This window comes from Phyllopteryx taeniolatus, chromosome 22, assembly GCF_024500385.1.
Source record: "Phyllopteryx taeniolatus isolate TA_2022b chromosome 22, UOR_Ptae_1.2, whole genome shotgun sequence".
NCBI lineage: Eukaryota > Metazoa > Chordata > Actinopteri > Syngnathiformes > Syngnathidae > Phyllopteryx > Phyllopteryx taeniolatus.
Window position 1 is genome coordinate 5,115,566 of NC_084523.1, and position 21,982 is coordinate 5,137,547.

General features: G+C 43.3%; 1 protein-coding gene and 1 non-coding gene across 15 annotated transcripts in view; one reads left to right on the plus strand and one right to left on the minus strand.

Moving 5' to 3' along the window:
* nav3 (neuron navigator 3) overlaps nt 1–21,982 on the plus strand; it is a 240,426-nt gene that overhangs the window by 116,881 nt on the left and 101,563 nt on the right. The window lies entirely within an intron of this gene.
* On the minus strand, nt 1,825–1,895 carry trnag-gcc (transfer RNA glycine (anticodon GCC)). The gene has a single exon. It is a non-coding gene; the product is annotated as a tRNA-Gly (tRNA).

Sequence of the window (21,982 nt, forward strand, 5' to 3'; positions counted from 1 at the left end):
AATTTAGAGTCAACCAGTTCCTCTCATGAACGCACTAAATATGCTTCTGGTCATAAAAACTGAAGGGAAAATGAAATGGCAGAATAATGTTCACCACAAAGCAGTTAAGAAAAACAACAGCAAAAGTGACTATGTGGTTGTTTTAAAAGAATTTCCTTCCCAAATGAATTAAATGTTGATTCTAAGCCACCATTCTTATCCAGATAGTTTCTCCACCAGGCAAAGCTTGTCATTGCATGGATTGTACAAATTTGCGATTTTCAACTGATATGGTAAAAGGCTGAAAGCTTGAGAAAAATGTCCGATTTACATTTGAGAAAATCTACATTTCTGTCCGTCAGTAAAACATTTACAGCTCCCAGTGCAGTTCCCAGGTGTTTGCACCAGTTTCATTGTGCAACAACATTGTTGCTGCTGACAGTCCTGTGCTTACAATTAAAGGTTTAACTGTCGGGAGTTTCTGACCAATAACTAGAAAACCAAATAGAACACCGCTCTCGCATGCAGTTGCTTGGATGTAAAGCTGGCTGCGGTGGCGTAGCGGGTGGCGGTTTGTTTCCGCACCCTCCTTTGGCACGGCTTTTACGTTGAGCTTAACTGAACCGTTTTTTTCTATTTTGACGATGACATCTAGACACATTATTTTTACCCACAACCAACAAATATGCTCTGCTAATTATTTGACTTTCTTTAATCCAAGGATGCCGTTTTTTTACTTGTTTTATTTTATGCATGTGTTCCTATCTACTGTAATTCCCCCATTGAAAAGCATTACTCACTCATGCATTTTGTGATAGTATCAATATTGCTGTGCATTGTATCTTCTGTCCAATGTTGACGTTATTCAAGAGTTAAAGCAAACAAACCCATTTTGTATTATTTTATTCCCTCACACAATAAGAATGGATGAGAATCGATAATAAATCGGATCGATAAGCAGTATTGATAAAGGAATTGGAATTGCTAAATTCTTATCAATTCCCATTCCTATATAAATTGTATTGTGTATATGTTTTGATATACAACACAGAGATACTTACATGTGTCATTTCGTTATATCCCTTTGAAGAATTGCACCCTTTGTATTCTCAGACGTTTGTAGCTGAAGACACTCATTAAGGCCAAGCTTGATTATTATGCACTTATGGTGTGCCCAAGGATGACCCTTTAGCCGCAGTTCAGTTCTGGCGTTGGCCTTTTGGCAACCATCAGTGCAGTGTGAAACTCCATTGAGAATCTTGCTGTTGCTAAAAAAAAAAAAAAAAACGCGAGAAAACGGCTTTCCAGCCGCAGTTCAAGTTAGTGCTGCTGTCTGAGATCAGAAGAAGTTGTGTCAATCTTGGACCTAGCTCTTCCTGGGTGGTTCAAATGGTGTCCCAGTGTGTGGTTAAGGGTTGTAAGTTTGTGAGTGGAACATTGTCAGTTCAGTCTCTTGAACTGGGGGACATGCATTAATTTAGATAGTGAAAGTAGAACCACATGACAGTTTCCAATCATAAATATAGTGTATAACTTTGTGTATATTTTAGAATAGGAATAATCATCTTTTATTGTCATGAACATGCATGCATGCACACGAAATTTGTTCTCTGCATTTAACCCATCACAGTGAACACATACACATGTTAGTGGAACACACTGGAGCAGGGGGCAGCTGAAGCGCCCGGGGAGCATTTCGGGGTATCAGTGTCTTGCTCAAGGACACCACAGCCGTGAGTCCGGGGGATGTTGGCGGATGGTCCAGTCGGGGTTTTGAACCTAGGTCCCCCACGGTGGCAGGCGATGATCTTAACCATTGGGCCACGGCTGCCCAAAGAGTCAAGCTGCATTGGCCGGGAATCGGACCCGGGCCTCCCGCGTGGCAGGCGAGAATTCTACCACTGAACCACCAATGCTTTATATTTTATCACACCATCAAACCATATGTGAGCAAAACAAGTCATTTCCCAATGTGTTCACATCTTCGCTGGTCAAAAAGAGCTTTCCATTGGGGAAAAAAATGCAATATGGCTATATTGCTTCCTCTGCTCTTCTAGTGCATTAACCTTGCCCATAAAGTGTGTTAACATGATCGGATGAACTGCCAGCCCTTGACAGTCTCTCTGGAGGTTGGACTTTTCCTCCCTCCTTCCTTGGCCTCCCCACATGGCCAAAAAAGCTCTGTTGTTTTGGCCAGTGCGTGTTTTCTCACAGGATCCCATCCCCTGACCCACAAACACATAGACACACACGTGGAATTTGGTTGTATTTACTGGCTGATATTGTTGTCATTGCAGCATAAAAGCACACATTTACTTTTAACAGCCGCATATTTTGTCAACGCATCCTGTGAGGTATTCTGCAGCCCCTTGTTTTCTCTTTAAACCAGTTGGCCTTGTAATTGAGGGCTTTGTACCATTCCATACTTCCACCCTTGTTCATGCCTCGCAGAAGTCTGCAAATCATTTATACCATTCGGGCTACAAATCTCTTCTCTGTCTTATAAAATATTTCTGGCATACTTAATGGAGTATCAATGCTGAATGGGAGATGAATTGACTCTCTGTTGGAAGGTCAGTACCTCCGTGATGGATTCATCATTTACATTTGTGGTGGTCCAGAAACTTTGTGTGGATTATCCAACTTTTCCCCACCTAATAGGTTAATGGGAACAGACTAAAGTGAAGACACTTAGAACTTGACGACAAGAGTTTCCTTGTATCTTCCAGGATTCACATGCTGACTGGCCCCTCACCAATACCTTGTCCAACTCAAGTCAGCTGCCCATAGATGAAACCAAAGAGGCCTTTGTATCACTTAGTGCAACTTCCCATTGCGGACATTTTCAAGAAGTACACTGAAACCTGAAGCCCTTCGATCTGCCAGAGTATGTTGGACATCTGTTTTTGGTTTTGTTTGATAGTGCGTCAATATACTGTATTTGAAGTTAGGTTTCAAGACATTTCTACTATTCTACACTACACACACTACACTATCTAAAGCCTAAACATCTATCAAGCCATTTGTTGTACTACTTATCTTGTTCAGGGTCAGCTAGACTTGCCACCATTCAATCACAGAGCATGTGGCCCACTACGCTACGAATGGCTCTTCTTCTCTAGTCTCCTGTAGTCATACAGCTGGTTTTCAGAGTTGAGGGAAGTTGTCTTGCTGTTATACCCGCATGTTTGTTCTGCTGTTGTCACCGAAGACAGCAGGTTGTTCCACTCCTGGGGGAAGCCTGGCGCACTCTCAAAAGAAGATAGGCTAGTGAAAGTAGTAGCAAGAAAGCTGTTTCTTCAATCATTTAGTCCTTCTGCGTTGGTAGGAGTTAACTTGCTGCCGTATTGGAAGCAGATGCAGGCACCTCATTCAGGTTTAAAAGTGTAATCGCCCTCAGCATCTGGCTGCCTCCTTTTCACCTCGTGGCGAGAACTGCTCAATGTAAGCCTGGGACCAAGACTAGAGGGGGAAGGAAATCAGGAGGGCCGGGAAGGAAAAGTGTGAGTCTCATGGGAGTGGAGAAATTGTAATAGTAGTGTCAGTGGCATTAAGTAACCAAATATTTCTTTGCAGGTTACAATTGTAGTCAAAGCATTAAGTCCATGAGTGCAGAAAGAAAGGAAGTGAACTGAGGGTGGAGTTCTAAAATCATGCCAGGATAGTCCTTTGGGATTGTCCGTTAGATGGAGTCTGGACCAGGTGATTAATTGGGGAGTTCCTACCAACTTTGTACCATTTATGTATGAAAGGAGTTAGGAAATCAGATGCAAAACCTTTTAAAACTTTTTAACAGCAGCTTATTACAAGCTTTTGTTGGCGCATTATGGTTAATGTTGATTTTCTCCCTTCCCGTTTTTTCAAAATTCCCCTGTACTGCAAGTACTGTACCCCTCTTCAATAAAATGTTTCTTAATGGCTTCCACATCTAAGCTCCTAAGGTAACGCAGTGGGCCTCGGGAATTGAAATTCCCTCCTCACGATTTGACGCTCTATAAACTTACGCAAGCACCCCGCTCGCCCAGCACATTTTTTCATTTTTTACCAACATTTGATTAAAATCTCTCCATCCCATTGCTTCAACCATCTATTCATAACTGGACATGTGCGAGTAGATTTATAGAAATATGAAAACCACACAGTGAAAGCTCGCCTCCTCTTCCCCTCACTGAGTTCGAGTCTGGCTGATATTCGTTTCCGTGAGCTTGACAGGGTCCATTAGTCTTTGGTACGAGGCTTTGAATTACAGTGTCTAGGGGGTAAGAATCCTTTGGCACAGGCAGCAATTTAGTGTTAGTGTTATAAACTAGGCCAGACCACGAAGAGGAGGAGCAGGAAAGAGGGAGACACCGCTGGACTGTGAGTATTACAAGTGTGTGAAAGATGAAATGCCTCAACTGGACAGTCTGCTTGTATACTGACAGAAAGTTAGAGACTGACCTTCCAATCATTCCATTGCCTGCCAGTTATCTATGCATTGTACCTAAGTCTGTACAAGCACATCCACAGTAGAGTTACTTTAAATTGACCGTGGCTGTTGTGTCACACCTATGCCCTGTCCTTCATCAAGAGGTCGGACTTTACCTGGCAACCACTCATGGGATTCACAAACTTTCTCCTGGTCAATTCCATAAATCATTTCCAAGGGACACTCAAGAGAAGAAGAGAGGGTCGAAAGGTCCATTCCCATAGCCCACAAGCCTCCACATGTGGACGGATATCTGGAGAAGACTGGCGGCGGCCAGACACCTAACATGAAGCCTTTCTTTTAGGAAGGTTTTTTTAGAATACGAACTAAGGTTCTTGGTCCCAACAAGTTCAAATACTGGTTTTGTTTCTGTTCTCAAATAGATGGGTATCATGTCAATGATAGTGTGCAGTCACCATGCAGAAAGGCAGGATGTAGACAGAAGTACAAGGCTCAGTGTGGTGGAAGAATGCACGCTGACTGAAGTATCATTTGCGACGTAAGAGGAATCGTTAAGTGGATTCATCAGGTAATCAAACAAATGATTCCTAGGAACCGAATTACTGGGTCCCGGTTGTCAAATGAACCTGCTTTTGATTCTCATCCCTAACTGTACAGTATTTTAACGCTATACAATGCCGTGTACTATGCCTGAACATGTCAGCAGTAAGTCACAGATGTGAAAGCGATACAAGTAGATAATACGTGTGTTTGTGTGTGTGTAATTCTCAGTTTCCCAGGTCTCTAGACATGGGAAGTACTTGGCGCTGAATCCTTGGCTGCAACATGAGTAGTTGACCTATTATGCCAAGCCATAAGACAAAAACACTTATGCCATTTTACCTCAATAAATATTTTTAGGTGTTGCTTCACCTGATTAAGTTTGTCATCTGCTCTGACTGCATTTCAAGGTTTTAATGGGTAGTGTTAACTACCGGTATTATTTAGTATTAAGCTATGGTCAACGCGAAGAGGAAAAGGGGAACATTTTCGCCTTCATGATTCACTTGTGTATAAAAGGTGACACAATAGTGGATACATTTTCCGTCACCGTCCTCAATTCTTCGCAGCTGAGGTAGCAGTTATGGCTCATTTGCCACACTCCATCTGTCCTCACCACTGGACACTTTGGCCCAATAATTTGGCCAGAAGCATTAGCCGCTCGATATTTTCCTTGGAAGTGGCAACAGGTCCGACGAGCACTGGCATCCGTGTCAAGTGGTGCGCTAACTTAGTGAAAGTTGGATGGGTGAGGTGCGGCTTGACACGTGCGGTTGCTTTAAATAGCGGGCCAGGAGGCTGCATCCAATCCAGAGGTCAGGAGGGCTGTAATTATGGAGAAATATTTTTAAATATTTGCCCATATTTATTGATGCTGAGTGACGTGTGGAATTACGGTCCTCTTTCGTCAGCGCTGGTGAATTAAATTTAGCTTCCATTTGTCCTCCTTTTTTCCAAGCTATTGCAGCTGCATGCATTCTTGTATTAATCTTCTACGTTGACACTTTGCTCACTGCTTGTTGTTTACATCAGTCAGCTGCTTGTAGACTTTAACTGATGTTCAGCCACGCAAACGCTGCACACGTTGTCTGTCAGTGATAGACACTGCACTCAGTTTACAAGAAACGCCTCTGCTTTGCCTCTCTGGCTGTCCAGTTTCATGCTTAAGCGCAGTGATTTCCAACACCATATTTGGGGAATATACAGTTAAGCAACATATCTTCCAAGTGTGCAGTAAAGTTATTATTTAGAGCATAAACACTCGGCTAAATCTGCCCCATAGGTGTTGAATTGGGACCTCATAAAACTACAGGCCAGGATTTTAATTTCCCCCACATGGACTCTACTTTTAGTGGGTCATTCCGTTGAACTTTTCACGGTGGGAGGTCAGAACGTCCACATTCTGGTCTTAATGATGCATACAAAAACAAAGTTGCTTGGTTGAGAGGCAGAGGTTTTGGGGGGCTTTGTGAAATATTAGGAGTATTCAATGAAATATATACAGCGAGGGCCGGCTGCAATGTACCACATTGCTGAAAGAATGAGCGACAGAGCATGACCAAATGCAAAATTGGAGATCTGGCTTCAGTCACACTCTGTACACTGTGTAACGTTTCCAATGTATGTTCTGCAGATGTTGGTAAATCATCTTTTGTATATATTAAAACACATGCCGCTCCAACAAGTGTATATAAAAAACAAAGTCAAAACATCTACTGTATATACAAGCCAAAGAAATACTGACTAATATCTGTGTGGAGGTTGTGTTTTAACGGTCCTAACTGTTTTCTTGTCTTATGCATAGTAATGTTGTATATGGAGCTATCCTGAAATCTGAGTGGGTGTCTTTTTCAAGACTGTGTATTGGTGTTAGTTGCATCCTTATTATCACTAGGTATAATATGCACTGTAGAATCCAAGAGCCCGGAGCACATTTCACGCCTACTTGGAAGGAATTTCATTGCAGAATAATGAAGAGCAGTGCTTTTTCTAGCTGGAATTATTACTTTGTGTCATGACAATGGCAACCCTGCATCAGGACCAGCCCAGACAGCAACAGTCCATGATTGACAAATACATATTTGATGCCTTACATGCAGTGTTGCCACCGTTAGCTTGAAAAAGTAATCTGATTACTGTTTACTCCTTAAACAAGTAAGGTGGGAGACACCCAATAATGGCATTTATCAATATACCTTTCTCTTAGAACAGGATCAGCTTATAACTCTACCGTGTTAATCAGTAAAGTCAATACAGTCCATAGACCCAATCACTTTATTGGTGGGATGTCTTCTTTTTTTTTTTTTTTTTTTTTGTAGGTGCAGAGGTTTCGGTTTAGCTGCGACCATATTTGTCTCAGTGGTAAGTAGTTATAATGCAAAGAGCGCTTAACTGTAAGTAAAAATGTCTCTAATAACCCTTTTCCATATTGTCCCCTACTGATTGGTATAAATCAAAGCAATGCTATGTGATTGACAGTATGCCTCTGGATAAAGTCAATGCTTCTCCTGCTGTTTGTCTAAAATAGAAATTGAGGGTGTCAATTCCTGATATGTAAACACCAAACAGGAAGGGAAAACTGGAAAGCGTAGCACAGTTTCCTCAGTGAAATTGAGCAGTGGAAACCGTTATTCGATTCTGTCGAACTTTGCAGTTAAATGTTTTCTTTTGCTTCCGTTTCAAGAAGCCTCGACACCACAGAACAATTAAGATATACTGTGTTGGCAAAATCCGAGTAGAAGTGATACTTGTTGCCGTGTCTTGGTTTTATCTCACATCTGGAAGCTTGCAAGACACTTTTAGTGGCGTTGGCTCTGCTTAGAGGTCACGAGGGCTCGTCTCGACACGCAACTAACACCGGTCTGTTCATTTGCACTAGGTTGTAAAGGCAGATTTGACTAAAAGATAGCATGCTCTGCAAATTCTGAGCGCACTGAGATAGCGGCCATTGCGTTATTGCTGACGAACTGCTAACGCTTGCAAAAAAGGCCTGGTCGAATTAATAATAACTTTATGTTATTTGATTTTCCCCCATAGTCGCATATTAATTCTACTTTTTGCATTAGTCAGTAATGGAAAGAAGAGTGGCTGCGGAAAAGAGAACAATTTAAGAGGCTGCTGTGTGATTTGTAGTTCTCAACTGTGTGTGCGTGTGTGTGTGTGCGTGTGTGTGTGTGTGGTGTCATGGTGTGTCTGCTGGAGCTGTCTGCTAAAAAAAAAAAAAAAAAATAAAAAGGGCACTGGGATGTTTATGGGCTTCGATTCTCCATCCAAAACTCTCAGAAGACATTCAGTGTGTTTCCGAGAAAAAGTCTGGAGGTATATTTCAAAGACAGCTGCGGAATGTGTGGGACTCGCGTACACCTCGAGGACATCACAGTGCGCGAAAGGAGATACGCCACCAAGGCAAAAAGCAGAGCTGTTATGATAGATGTGAAATATGATGTCCCACGATGTCACTTAGATATATCGTGCAGTGTGTGAAGACAAAATAAGATACACCTCAAAGATGAGCCTGGCACTTGGAGTCAATGTCGGCGAGGTCGCCAAATAATTGCGTTCAACCTCAAAGGCCAGCGTACCATTTGTGGTTATCCCGTATATGTGTGTCTGAGAAACTAACAATGTAGACATTCTCCTCTCACCCGTCTCCTCTGATGTTCTCTCAAGTGGACGGCTTGGGTTGCTCACCGTCCCACCTGCACTGTAATTACAAAGGCCTGTCATCGTAACCAACCCATCAGTCGCTGTCAGGCTGCCTCTAGCCTGCCTCCTTTACTTTGATATGAGCGTTGTTGACCGCATCATCAGGGACCTTGACGTCAGTCGTAACGTTGCCTCTGCTCCACACGGCAACCCAAAGTAAACAAACAAAAAATGACTGCCTTTGTCAGGGTTGAATGCAATTAAAGTACAATTTCCCCATCTCGGGTCCAGGATGTGGCTTTGGTTCGCCGCATCCGTAGAGGTTTCATTTGAGAGTTTCAGGAATCCTGATGATCTGGAATGACATCCATGCAAAGTAGAGGTCTTAGTTAGATCCAAATATCCTTGCTACATGAATTGATGTGGCGTTATGGTTTAATTTGATCGATTAAACATGATGCCTTTATTGGCTATAAACAGCCTTCTCTTGATGTTTTTTCAGGTTTTTGAGTGTGTGTACCGAGCAGATGGGGTGCGCCAACTCTGCAAGGATGTAGTTTAACATTTTAAGGAAAGGCTGATCTATAGATTTCTATCTACTTAAAGCACTGGATATGAAATTGTTCTATGTCAGGACTACTGTTGTCTCAGTGTTCTTAAGTTACTGCATTTAAGTGAGGCATTTTGTCAAAAAGGTAGCGTGTCTGGAAACCCGCTTGGGATCGTGATCCGCCTCGCCAAAATATCTGCAATCCATTAGCAGCTTGTGCAACTATTGAATGTAAACACACCTCCTATCTCTCTGTGCGCACACACATGGATACGCATTCATCCAGCGCTGCAATTTATCTCGGCGGCTCTGTCCCATCTCCTACAGCTAAAAAAAAAGCGGGAAGCAAATCATGATTGTGGGACTGGTTGAAAGAAGATAAGACAAAAGCCATAAAACACCCACCAAACAGATGCAGACATCCTCTCAACCTATCAGTTGCCTGTTGGTTGGGACCAACAGTAGCAGGGTGCTCCTCAAACTGGACCTCTGCCCGTTTAGATTGGGACTGCATCCTGATGCTCAGCATTATTTTCAGCTAAGCATGCAGAAAACTGTGGAAAAAAAAATATAATACAGAATGTTCTAATTAGCCCTCTACGTTGGAAGCTTTCAATATGCCTGAGGATCACAAATCACCCTGAAGACCTCCTTATCTTCTTCACCCCCTTTGGGCCTCCAGCTCCATTCTCAAGATGTGCTTCTTCCAGTCTCTGGCCAGCATTAGGCCTGTTGCAATTGTTCTCCTAAACATGAAAAAAAAGAGAAAAGGGAGAAGGAGAAAGAAGATGGCGCTCCAGGGAAAAAAAATGTGTTGGAGTTCATGAGAACGGAAAAGCCAGTTAGGGAGAGGATGGGAAAAGATCAGACCATTAACCATCCTCTGAGTCCTTTTGCGAGTTTACGCTGCGCCTGACCGCATCAAACCACATATGAGAAATGTATTATTTTTCTTGTCCATTACATGGTAAAATGACAAAGGATGTAAGATACAGAAAGATATTTGTAGTTTTCTTCATTTTTCTTAAATCAAACTTTTCCTGATTTTTGGTCGGATAAAGAGGTTGAAAATGGCCCGGTTGGCATGTTGTGCAGCTGCTCTCATTTCCTGCTCAACACAGATTGAAAGAGATGACTGGTCGCTTAGCCTCGGGAAGGAAGCAAGCGCTATTCGGCGGATATCGAGCCAGGGATGCTCTGCAGAGTCCTTCGGAAGCAACTTCGGACCTCCTCCTCTCTGGGGTTACCTTGGTGACAAGCAATGCTAATCCACTGACACACTCGCTACTAGATCGCTATCGGACTCTGGATTCAATTAGCTGGGTCTGGTTGAGAGGAGATAAATGGCCTTTCGTATGACTCTGATATCCTAATGAGAGGGGATGTTTGATTCTGTTTAGGAGTCTTGATACAAGATAAGAGCATGAGGTTATCAGTGACATTGGCGGAAAGGAGATTAGTCTCAGAGCATTAGGGGAAATGTAACATGATACAGTGCTTAATGAAGCGTAACAAATGCGCTTACCCTTGCTACAGCTTTGTTAAATATGCAAAGAATGGAGACGAAAATGGGAATCAATACAGTTAAACCTCATTCTGCCTGACAGCAGTGGTAGCAGGGTACCAGTCTGTCAGGCACTTGCAGCTTGTTCCCCGCTTTTTAATTCCTTTTGACAATTACACGCCGACATCTCATTCATCTTTTATATGCTCATTGTGTTTACAGGCAGCTGTAATCTTGTTTTCGAGCTGCCGCAATTCGCACTGAGTCATCTCACACTGTCAAGGCTCCTGTCGTCAAAACCGATACTGCAAGATAGATTGGGGTTATTTCTGGTTCGATTAATTTGTTCATTCATATTTTTACAATGTAGGACGATGAGTCCCGGCTCACAACATCTACTCTATTTCTAGTCTTGAAGGTGTTTGATAGGGTTTTGGTCAGGGTTCCGTGTAAAAACCAGGTGCACCAAACTCACTCAGGCATGCCTCGAAGGACCACTGGGGCAAAGTTGGTGGAATAAATGACGAGTTCAAGCACAAAAGCTGATAAGGGCCATTTAGACAAAAACAAAACCAAACATATACATTGTACAGCAGCTAGCTTCATCTCTATTGAAGCGAATCACAAGCCCATATGTATTTACGTCATCATGCACTCATCATGTATGTCCTCAAACTTGTCTACGCCTGTGATTTCTCATTTACTCACTGCTAATATCAGAATCAGAATCATCTTTATTTGCCAAGTATGTCCAAAAAACACACAATGAATTTGTCTCCGGTAGTTGGAGCCGCTCTAGTACGACAACAGACAGAGAACACTTTTGAGACATAAAGACATTGCGAAAAACAGTCACTGCGCAATAAAGGGTTGCAAGTTATCTGGTAATGCAGGTACAATTTTTTAGTTTTTTTTTTTTTGACAATTGTGCAAAAAGATGCAGAGTCCTTAGAGCAGCACTTAGAGCAGTTCGAATGACTAATCTCGCAATAGTCCGGTGCAATGACCATTGTGCAAAGGGCGCCGAGACTTCAAGGAGTGTATGCTGTTTTAAGTGACGAGTAGTGCGATAATCTGGGACAATGTTGATTGTGCAAATGTTGCAGATACTCCTCAGTCAGTGTGCAAATGGGGCAGATGCTACTCTGGCATGAGTGGCCAGTATTGGTCAACAACAGATATGCAAATAGTGCAGCGTGGCTGGACTACTACAGTGAGTGCATGAGTAGTATATAATTGACAGAAATGTGACAACAAACTCAGACAAAAGAAAGTGGCAGCATGTTGCAATGGAATTGTAAGTTAGCTGTTTAAGAAGTTGATTGCAAGAGGGAAGATTGGTCGGTAGCCCCTACCTGTGGGAAGGAGCTGGAAGAGTCGGTGACCGGGACGTGGAGGGTCCTGGAGGATTTTGCCACTCTTGTCTTGTTCTGGCAGCGTGCAAGTCCTCAAGGGTGGGTAGGAAGGTACCGACAATCCTTTCAGCAGTTTTGATTATCCGTTGCAGTCGGAGTTTGTCCTTTTTTGTAGCAGCACCAAACCAGATTGTGAAGGAAGAACACAGGACTGATTCGATGACCGCTGTGTAGAACTGCTTCAGCAGCTCCCGTGACAGGCCGTGCTTTCTCAGAAGCCTCAGGAAGTACATCCTCTGCTGGGCCTTTTTGAGGACGGAGTTGATGTTGATCGACCACTTCAGGACCTGAGAGACTGTAATTCCCTGGAACTTGAAGGTCTTGACGGTTGACAGGCAGCTGGACAGCGTGAGGGGCAGCTGGCGAAGGATGCCTCCTGAAGTCCACGATCAGTCTAGAGCGTGTTCAGCTCCAGGTTGTGTCGGCCGGACCACGGCTCCAGCCGCTCCACATCCTGTCGATATGCAGACTCGTCACCGTCCTTGATGAGACCGATGACAGTGGTGTCAACTGCAAACTTCAGGAGTTTGACAGCCGGGTGCGTTGAGGTGCATTCGTTCGTGTCGAGAGAGACGAGCCGCGGGAAGATGACACAACCTTGGGGTGCCCCAGCGCTGATGCTGGTGTTGATGGTGTATAACGCTGAGCTGAAGGCCACAAACAGGATCCTCGCGTAGGTCCCTGCCCTGTCGAGTTAATATAGCTTTGATTGTGCTCGAAAGTGAGCATAAAATATGAATTACCTATGGTTAATTATGAAAACAGTTCAGAGAGACGATGTCTTGAAACTTATCGGTGAGATTGGTGTTCGTGATCAGGTCTGCCAATGCTGGTTGCAATCATGCGGGTCCCCAGGTTCTTCAAGCCACCAGCAACGAAGAAGATAACTAACTGTGTGATCAACGGGTTTGGATTAAGGGTTAAATTAAGTTAATGTTTAGTATTAGTTCAAGAGATTAGTTCTCGTGTACTCATTTGTTATTTTTTTGTTAACAAATCATAATTCTTACCTACTACTACGACTACCTACTTATGTGAAAATTTGGACTTTAAAAGAAGTATTTTCTTGGAGGTTTTTGGTTAGTTTGATACTTACCAAACTAGTTGGTAAGTATCTTAGTTGGTTAATTTGTATTAACATACAATACCCTAAATGGAAATTTGCAGCTTTAACCTGGAAACTGGAATTTAAAAACTCATTTTACTAAATTCACAAATAAAATTGAGAGATACAGTATCTGCATTTGGATTTGAACACTTCAAATAAACTGCTCCTATAAAATTGACAGCATATTAAAAAAAAAAAGTTTGGAACAACAAGGTCCTACCATTGATTGAATAATCAATTGATTAAGAGGTTTCTGTGGTGATCTCTCTCCTTTGCTTCTTAATGCTTTAATCAGTACTATTGATTAACTCTCAGCAGGTATATATTATGTGTCAGAACTACACGAAAACACTGCAAGAAAAACTACTACCAACTAAAAGCAGTAAAATATTGATCGATTTATCGCTGCATATCTTTTTACCCATTCTCTTCTTCGTTTGCATTTAACATGTCGATTATCCATTGGCTTTTTGCCTCAGCGCACAGGGTCTCACATTAGCCTCTAAAAGTCCTCCTTCACAATAATCGGCGCGCTCCCTCCCCCTCGGTCATCCCGGGGACTTTACAGGCCTAATAGTCCGTGTCGTCTTTTGAAGTGCTTCGCTGTTGCACAACCTTTTCCAACATTCTAACTGTTACATTCCTGCTTGCTGCGGGTAAGGTTAGGTGAGGCACCTTTTACATTCCCCGAAATGGAGCACCAGTTAGTTTAACGAATGGCTGAGGGCAGAACGTCAAGCCTCACCGGATGGAAGCTTCAGATAGACCTGTGAGTGATTTACTGTATACTTAAGCAGAGTTTCTCATCCTACATCCGAGCCATACTCAATTTAAATTTCAGGTAACAAAATTTGTGTGAGGAAACTTTACTAACAGTTATAATCAACTCTAATTGCAAACTATTGATAAACCCTTCAGCTCAAAGGTTCAATTTAAGGTGTGTTCATAGTGACAAAGAGCACCTCCAGGGCCTGTCCAGATAAGGAGTGGTACAGCCCAGCCTGTGTTTACTGAAGGTCAGCGAGTGTATTTACCTGACTGGCCCTCAGGTCGCTGTGTCTGTGGGAAACCATGTCCGCCACTAGTTAGATATTGTGGCATGCGGAGGTGACACGCATTCCTCGCCGTGTTTCAAGAGTGATGGGATGTGTGGAGGATGATTTCAACATGCAAAATGGTACACTCAGTACTGCAGTTGAAACGGGCTGCTAAATCGCAGTTCGCTACGTACTTTGGTTTATAAAGCCACGGTTTGGTTCACATTGGTTTAACAGCAAGGGATCAGAATGTAAAACATTCAACATTGCTTAAATATTCTAAATTGTCCTCCGGTGTAAATGTGAGTGTGAATGGTTGTTGGTCGAGAAGTGCCCTGTGGCAGGCGACAAGTCCAGGGTGTACCCTGTTTCTGTCCAAAAGTCAGCTGGGATAGGTTCCAGCTCACCCAGGACAGTAATGAGGACAGGCACTGTAGAAAATGGAAGGATGGATGATGAACTACCAAAAGCATGTTGATAGTCATGAAGTCCAATCACCAGAGGTTGAACTGCACTGTATTTGTTTACAGATTAGACATGTGACAAGAGCATGAGGTAATTTCAGTTTCTGTCCCTTACTTGATATCTTCCATGCGGGAGCTTGGTATGGTACCAAAAATCTAAATTCAACACTGTTACACCCCTACTATATCACTCCATAAATGTCCTACAGCCAAGTGAAACTGTTCTCAATGCACATTTTCAACAATGATCCACTCCACAAGGGGCACTGAGGCAAGGTTTGGGACAAAACATACTTGTCTGTTCACATTTGAAATGCCATCTTCTTACATTAGGGAAGCTGTTCCACTGGATCACAGTAATTTATTTAGCTGTGGATTAGAAATATTTCTCTACTTTATGCTTGATTGGAAAGAAAAAATGGCAAAGTGTATTTTGATATACTTTGCAGTGGACTGTTATGACTTGAAAACACCTTCAGGTGACCAACATTCTTGCCGCACTGTTCACATTCTGGAGCAGCGCTGCTCAAGTTCCACTTCAGTCAGAGACCGAGACCCAGCTGAAAAAAAAAATAAAACAAGATGAAAGGAGAAATTAGAACACTCCACAGTGGTGTGTGGTTGTGTGTGTGTTCTTACAAATAATTCTCTGCACGTGCTTTTGGGCCTGAGGTTTTTGACTTCATTTGATTCCAATTTTGCTCGCACTGTCTGTTCTCCTGGAAAATCCCCAGGTTTAAGGGTAGTAAAATTAGTTGTGTGGTGTGGAGGGCAGTTCTCCTATTTATCTCTTTTGGGGGGGGTAAGACTCACTGATACACACCGCAAAAACAAAAGTTTATGGGCTCCAAGGTTTCAGGATCCCACATGGTAAAAATCATCACTTTGAGAGACAGCCCTCAATGGGTTCGTCATGGTTTCTTTTGGTGAAAATGACTCAGAGTGTTTGGGTTATTTCTTCTCATTTGCAGGAGAAATTCATCCTAAAAGCATGTGGAGCGATCTGGGCTTTAGAAATAATTAGGGGGTTGCCCTAAGACAGGAACAAAAAAGTTGTATTTTCCCCAAGCGCAGTCATATATTTTATCCCGACCAATGATGCCACCACTATTTCTGTTAGGTTGTCAGACAGATGATGGATAGAATGGAAAAGTCAAAGAAAGAAGCAGATGTACAAGGAAAATCATGGCCGTGAAAACAGCTACTACTACTGGAATGTAGCTGTCACTCATCGGATAGTTATTAAAGGATTTGTGCTCCTGAGTTAGTTGTGAAATGGAATGACGTTCCAAATCCGAGCCAATACTTGTCATTGTTTTAGATCAATTAGCTTCATATTGTACTTTAACGATTGATGGGGACTTCCATTAAGCTAATTACTATTATCGCTGTGCATCCTGAAGCTCAGTTTGCATATAAAATTAGACGACTAATCACAAAGTACCCTCATATCAGCCACTTGGTGCCATTTGCAATACAAACACACTTGCCTGAAATTATGATCAGACCGAAGTAGTTAACACTTTAGGACTTTTTTTGTTTGTTTTGTTTTGTTTCGTAACTGTCGCGATGAGAACTCCTTTGCTCTTGAGTGTTGCTTCAGTGGGAAAACAGCTTTTCATTTGGAGGAATTTAAGCTGCCTGCTGATTTACTAGGTAAGGGCGGTTTGATTACCTCGAACCCCACCCACCATACTGAAAAGCACTTACGATCACGCGAGGCCTCGGAGGAGCGGCATATGGTTCGCTGTGTATTTATATGTTGAATCTGCAGCTGCTGTGAGGGGGAACTCTGGGGGTCCCCATTCTGGATCCATGCATGAATTATACGACTTGCTATCTCTTCCAAGAGGCTGGGATGGCCACGGTATATTCGGATGGTAAATTCGAAACACACCCCGGCGTCTGCCCAGGTGTTAAGTTCTTATTTGCTGGGAAAGTCAGGCAAAAGGGATCGGAAACAAATGGTAGATGATAAGATTTCAATACACAACCCAACAATAAAACCTGATGTCATTGAGACAAAGCACCTGAAACTCTCATTAACTGCTCCCATCAAAAAAGCCAGACAGGACTTCTCTTCTTCCCTCTGTATCCCACCAGGGTTCTTGTCTGGAGGGGGGAGGGGGCAGATGAGCAATGGGAGGAAAAGGGGGATGAAAAGAGGATGGAAGAAGATATAACCGTAACAGGGAGATGAATGGGGGAGATATGAGGATTAGAGAAGGAATGGGAGTAAAGAATGAGTGGGATGGGTCGAGCATTAACAGCCCGCAGTGGATGTGATGAGAAGTGGTCGTGAGGGAGAGACAGGGCAGTTCTGGCACGCAATCAAAGCGAAGGGATTTGCAGCTTTTTGCAACTGCCTGCAAAGCTACAAGAGATTTGACCAAAACTCTGCTCATCATCTGGCTTCACACAGCGTGACACCAGGCCACGGACATCCTTGTAGTCCTAACAGTCGGCGTGATTGTTTTTATTTTCCCACATCTTGGGAAAACATTGATTTTCTGGTGTGATTCTTCTACAGCACTTACATAAGTCGTGGATTGAATATAGCAAAGTTTTTAGCCCCAGGGGATAACATAAAATCTTGCTTCCTTGCTTGGCTAATCGACTGAGGCACCTGCAAATGTAATCTCACTAATCGACCTTAGTTTCAGATTCAAGATGCCGCTAATGTGCTTGGTTAGTACCAAATGGCTGACTTTTAAAGCGCTTTTGGCGTTATTTTTTAGACACTTGTACAACGCTTGTGTCCACAATTTCTATGTGACTGACTGACGACCAGTACAGAGTGTCGGGAGCTGTCTCTCTGAAAATACTGCCTTATTTGAGTCAAATATGGCAAGTGACTTGCGTGGACTGAATGAGCACACGCCATCGGTTTTGTCGATCCGATCGGCCTGCCGGCAGCGAGGTGAGCTAGTGTTTAGTACGTCTACCTCACAGTCGAGAGGATCCAGGTCGGAATCTCAACTTCAGCCCGGAGTTTGCATGTTTTCCCCTTGCTTGTATGGCTTATCGCTGGGTACTCCAGCTTCCGCCCACATTCCAAACATGCATGCTAGGGTCACTGAAGACTCAAACGTATCCATCAGTATGAAAGAGACTGTGACTAGTTGTTTGTCTATATGTTCCCTTTGATTAGCTAGCGACAAGACCAGGGTTTATTCTTGCCCAAAGTCAGCAGCGAAAGGCCCGCAACCAGAATTAGAACAATCGCTACAGATAATGGATGGAGGGATGGATTATTGCCCTGCAACTGATCTGGACAGAAAGTTTATTCAGTTACATTCCAAGTTTGTCCTTTTCCAATCTATCTTTCCTGTTCTACCTGGGTTCCCTATGCTAAGAGTTTGTGAATGGAAACATGTTGTTTCAGGACTCTTTCATCAACATATTATGCCTTTTTTTTTTTTTTGCCAATTAACCAATACATCCACGAGTCCGCATTCCTTTCCAGTAAATTTGAACATTTCAAACAAGACCAACGACAGGCTCATCTTTCACAAGCCACTTGGCGATGTGCTTCTGGTGCACCACTAATCGAATCACGCTCTCCATGCATGTCCAATGGCTCCTGACCTGCAGTGTGTAACTTACAGCGCAGTGTGTCGCTCGCCCCAGTACAATTAAAGCCAGGCATTCACTTGTACCACATGGGTGGCTTTTCTTTGCCCAATCATAAACTCTAGATAATGATATTCTTTCCCCTCTGTAATATCTTTACCCGCTAAACCACAGGCAATGTTAAGAGCTACGCTATTACCAAAGAACAGGAACATTCCCTCTCCCTACAATAGGTTGCATTTGTGCAGGCTGCTTAGTATTCTCGGCAGGTCGCTGCACTTGACTAGATACTTAACACTATCTTCCTATCAAACATCGCTGCGTTCTTCTCGGCCAGGAAGATGAGTGTTGATAAAGGACACATTTCTCTGCTCTGTGTCGTTCACGCTTGTCCTTATGCTTCGTGTCTTAATTTTCTACCTGTATGCATACATACAGGGCAGGTTTTAGCACTTTCTCCAACAAGGATGACTTTTAAGTGTTCCTCCTTTGAAAATGTGCATTAAATGTCTTGGTTTTCCAAGCTTTTTGCCACCATCGAATTTGATTTTATGCTCGCAGCCTGTTTTGTCACGCTGTTCAATTCATTGACGTTTTTGCAAACATCTCAGCCGAAATTTGGTGCCACGAGGCTTCAGCATCTATACATCACTTAAAACTAATTTACACGGACAGCGCAATCTACAAAAAATGTATATTAAATTTCTACTCCTGACCTTTTCCTCTATATACATCTGACATCCCTATTTGCAAACTCGTAGCTCACCTGCAGCACTGTTGCTATTGTAGAAGAACTATTGTGTCTATTCATGGCACAAGCATGCACTATGTTGATGTCCAAGGTCTTCTCTTTTCTGGGATAGAACTTGATTCTCCCTCTGAGGTCTTCTGTTTATTGACGCAACACACCACATAGTGATGTTAAAATACCGTTTTGACAGATATGAGTTTCTAAGTATGTGTCAGGGTGGAAATATTGCTGATGCAAATTGCAAATGGAACTTTCAGCTGATGGGCTCTGAATTGTAAAAAGGTGTAAATGTCATGATACAGTCTTATCCACCATCCTCTCCCACTCTTTATTAGCATTGAAGACTGTCATATTGACACAGATGGATTTACATTGAGGTCAGTCACTCATCTACAGATGTCCCTTGCGGGCTCCTAATTGCTGATTTTGGAGCATTATTATTGGCTGAGAACACATTGGTGGTCAACATATTCCAAGTACACTTCCAAAGTTCCCATACTTGAAAGCCTAATTTAGCAGAATAGTAAAGAGTCATTGGAAGGTACTTGGCGGAGTGGGGACTTTTTTTCCCCTTACCGCTAAAGTTCAGTATCCTCAACTTCTCCACAGTACGGCCTTTCATCCAAATTTTTGGACTCGCCCAGTCGACACACATCCACTTCCAGCCTTTTTATTGGTCCCGTCCCGTTTAACTCCAGGTCCAGACATAGGGCAAATAGAGTGGGGAGGAAAAAAACACTCGCTGTCAAGTCCCAGACATGTCTCTCTTCGTCACTCTCGCTCCTCAGAGGGAACAAAAAGTTTCCTTCCGCTGCTTTCCTTGACCCGTCCACCTTCACGGGGTCCGTCGGGGAGGTCACTTCCAAACTCTTTCACTTACCTCCACAGGCATTAGCACTGCCTTCGACTCCTGAACCTGCTGTCACTCTCAGTCCATTAGGAACGGGTCATTAATGCTGTCAGCCAGTGGGTTCTTGTAACCTGATATGACTTATTGCTCGCCCCGTGCTCCCAAGTGTCAAGGCTACACTTGTGTAATTAGGCACGCTAATGGACCCTTTAAACAGGGTAGACGCAGAAGGAAAGGTGCTGTTAACACTTCAATTAAAGGAGACATATTATGCATTATTCACAATTTAAAATACTTCCCGGGTGTTGAATGAAAAGTCTGTAACATGCTTTTGCACTGCTCCTGGCAAGTTCAGATTCCTTTACCACGACAACCAAGGACGAAGTCTGAGCTTTATGATTCGGCTCCACGGCAAGTGTACGCATAACAGTGGGTTGAATCCCTCCAGCAAGTGCGTGCGTAGCAGTGAGCTGGATCTCACTGGCGAGTGTGCACAATTCAGCAGGCCTTTTTACCGTTCTCCGCATTTCTTGGTGGGGGTCTCTTGTCATCTCACCAGCAAGTGTACAGTATGCTTAACAGCAGGTTGGATTATGTACATAACAGTGAGCTGGATCTCACCGGCAAGTGCGTACAATCCAGATGGTCTTTTTACTCTCTGCTCTTTCACATCTCTTGATGCGCTTGCTCTCAACATTTTGCCAGTAAATGTATGTGTTCCAGCAGCCTGGATCTTATCACTGAGTGCCTAAAAGCTGGATTTCCCTCATCCGCATCTCTTGGTGGGCTTGCTTTTCGTCAGCTTGCCTACAAGTGCGTACCAACAACGGGGATGCGTAATGCGCAACAGAGGGCTGGATATCGCGTTTCCCCCCAAAAAAAGCATTTTAACTCCTCGAGCCAGCGGTTCATAACAATACACTGTGTGTGTGGTTCACGAACACATCACCAAAACAAAAATATTGTGTCAATTGGCCCACACATTTACTTTAATTTCACACTTGATGGGTTGGCAGGCCCTTCAAAGACCCAACAATTTCTACACGAGCAATTAAAATGTCAGTTTTCCATAAAATGCCCCCTTTAAGAGAACAAGGACAGGGCCTTAAGTCCTTCTTTCAAGCATCTCAAGTTCCCAAAACACAAGCCTGTCGGGCACAACGAGGGGAAATAATGATGCACCCTCCAAAGAGCTCGACAAGCCTCTCCTCAGATGAGGCGCTTTCCCCCCCTCACACATCGAGTTCCCTTCTTGCACTTGTTTTTCAGTTGCTAAAGCTCAACTGGACCTCACATAGACTGCTGCTCCCAAGTGTCCTGAAGCTGTACGGCTCTGCTGAACAATAGAAGTCAAAGAGATAAAGAGGCAAAATTCACAAGGCACTGGAAAATCTGGGCTATTTGTCAGCAGGTCAAAAATAGCTGCCCTTGTTTTCGCTTTTTCTCTGACTGGAAATCCTGCAGGTTCAATCATTAAAAAAAAAAAAGAAAAGAAAATGACTTCTCCCTTCATCTGTTTTCTTTTGGTTCTCCCTCATTAACGGTCTTTTAGTCACAGCACTGTTTTAAAAAGCCTGATTAATTGCACACTGCACATCACAGATTGATGGTCGGGCTAAGACAACAAAATGCAAGATGGATATCACAACGGGGCTTTTTTTTTTGATGGTATTTTGACTGTGAGGGCTGCAGTGAACTGCCATCCAATGCATACACTTTACTTGCTGCTCTCTGGTTACCTCTTGTCTCATTTTTTTGCCCTTGAAAACACGCACATGCACGCACACACACACACACACGCACACACATAAACACCCTCCTTTTTCCGTTGGATTTGTTTTTGTAGCTAGCTGCTGCATTGGGAGCTCACGTTGAGCGAGACCCCCCACCCCCTATGTGACTCCTTGTGTCACCAGCTATAGTGACCTGGAAGTGACAGCGTTTGTGTACTTCCTGTATCTAGCCTGCGTACATCTGTCAAGGTGAAAGCCATTTCCCACTCGGCCGAGGAAGCCCCTCTACTCATTTCTTGTAGAAAGGCAACTGGAGGAAATCCTGACCGAGAGCCGGAGATGGCGTGCTTTAACTTCTGCTGTTGACAGCTGGATCTTAGGGCCAAAGTTCCAAAAGTCCACAA